Raw genomic sequence first — 2500 nt, 5'->3', positions numbered from 1 at the left:
CCTCAAACCATCATATTTGACCCGCGGAGACTTCCAGAAATCCTTATTCTGTTAAAAATCACACACAGAGCCGCTCTTGGATGAAACGGGGACATTTATTCATTAAAAACCCGCCATATGAGGCATAAGTTCGGCCTCAAACCATCAGATTAGACCCCCGCAGACATCCAGGAATCCTTATTCTGTTAAAAATCACACACAGAGCCGCTCTTGGATGAAACGGGGACATTTATTCATTAAAAACCCGCCATATGAGGCATAAATTCGGCCTCAAACCATCAGATTTGATCCCCGGAGACTTCCAGGAATTCTTATTCTGTTAAAAATCACACACAGAGACCCGCAATTAATTAATTAAGCAAGCACGAAATAAAGCGCTGTGACGGCGGCTGGGAGCAGTGCTTTTCTTCGTCCACAAGATGGAGCCACAGACCACCAGACCGGGAGCTTAAATTAATAAACACCCTGAAAATAGTGCCTGGAAAGGGGCTGGAAAAATAGAATTTGACCCCTGCAGACATCCAGGAATCCTTATTCTGTTAAAAATCACACTGACAACCAGGCCTGGAGGTCAGAGGCCACCACAATTAATACATACCCTGAAAATAGTGCATGGAAAGAGGCTGGAAGATTCAAATTTGACCCCTGCAGACATCCAGGAATCCTTATTCTGTTAAAAATCACACTGACAACCAGGCCTGGAGGTCAGAGGCCACCACAATTAATACATACCCTGAAAATAGTGCATGGAAAGGGGCTGGAAAAATCAAACCTGACCCCTGCAGACATCCAGGAATCCTTATTCTGTTAAAAATCACACTGACAACCAGGCCTGGAGGTCAGAGGCCACCACAATTAATACATACCCTGAAAATAGTGCATGGAAAGAGGCTGGAATATTCAAATTTGACCCCTGCAGACATCCAGGAATCCTTATTCTGTTAAAAATCACACTGACAACCAGGCCTGGAGGTCAGAGGCCACCACAATTAATACATACCCTGAAAATAGTGCATGGAAAGGGGCTGGAAAAATCAAACCTGACCCCTGCAGACATCCAGGAATCCTTATTCTGTTAAAAATCACACTGAGAACCAGGCCTGGAGGTCAGAGGCCACCACAATTAATACATACCCTGAAAATAGTGCATGGAAAGTGGCTGGAAAAATCAAACCTGACCCCTGCAGACATCCAGGAATCCTTATTCTGTTAAAAATCACACTGAGAACCAGGCCTGGAGGTCAGAGGCCACCACAATTAATACATACCCTGAAAATAGTGCATGGAAAGGGGCTGGAAAAATCAAACCTGACCCCTGCAGACATCCAGGAATCCTTATTCTGTTAAAAATCACACTGACAACCAGGCCTGGAGGTCAGAGGCCACCACAATTAATACATACCCTGAAAATAGTGCATGGAAAGAGGCTGGAAGAATCAAACTTGACCCCTGCAGACATCCAGGAATCCTTATTCTGTTAAAAATCACACTGAGAACCAGGCCTGGAGGTCAGAGGCCACCACAATTAATACATACCCTGAAAATAGTGCATGGAAAGGGGCTGGAAAAATCAAACCTGACCCCTGCAGACATCCAGGAATCCTTATTCTGTTAAAAATCACACTGAGAACCAGGCCTGGAGGTCAGAGGCCACCACAATTAATACATACCCTGAAAATAGTGCATGGAAAGTGGCTGGAAAAATCAAACCTGACCCCTGCAGACATCCAGGAATCCTTATTCTGTTAAAAATCACACTGAGAACCAGGCCTGGAGGTCAGAGGCCACCACAATTAATACATACCCTGAAAATAGTGCATGGAAAGAGGCTGGAAGATTCAAATTTGACCCCTGCAGACATCCAGGAATCCTTATTCTGTTAAAAATCACACTGAGAACCAGGCCTGGAGGTCAGAGGCCACCACAATTAATATATACCCTGAAAATAGTGCATGGAAAGGGGCTGGAAAAATCAAACCTGACCCCTGCAGACATCCAGGAATCCTTATTCTGTTAAAAATCACACTGAGAACCAGGCCTGGAGGTCAGAGGCCACCACAATTGATATATACCCTGAAAATAGTGCATGGAAAGTGGCTGGAATATTCAAATTTGACCCCTGCAGACATCCAGGAATCCTTATTCTGTTAAAAATCACACTGAGAACCAGGCCTGGAGGTCAGAGGCCACCACAATTAATACATACCCTGAAAATAGTGCATGGAAAGGGGCTGGAAAAATCAAACTTGACCCCTGCAGACATCCAGGAATCCTTATTCTGTCAAAAATCACACTGACAACCAGCTGGGGGGAGATTTCTTTATTGCATGCCCACTCAAGGAAGCCACAAGCAGGCCTCATTCAGCACAAACACTCACCTGCACACCTCCACGAATCCTTATTCTGTCAAAAATCCGGCCCCGGAGCTCCAAAGGGGACAAAATTCAAGTAATATGCCCAAAACAAACCACTGAACCCCGCGCGGCGCAGTACTTTTTTT

The sequence above is a fragment of the Gambusia affinis genome, linkage group LG19 (genome assembly GCF_019740435.1).
Source record: "Gambusia affinis linkage group LG19, SWU_Gaff_1.0, whole genome shotgun sequence".
Classification (NCBI taxonomy): Eukaryota; Metazoa; Chordata; class Actinopteri; order Cyprinodontiformes; family Poeciliidae; genus Gambusia; species Gambusia affinis.
Note: the sequence above shows the minus strand (reverse complement) of the source record.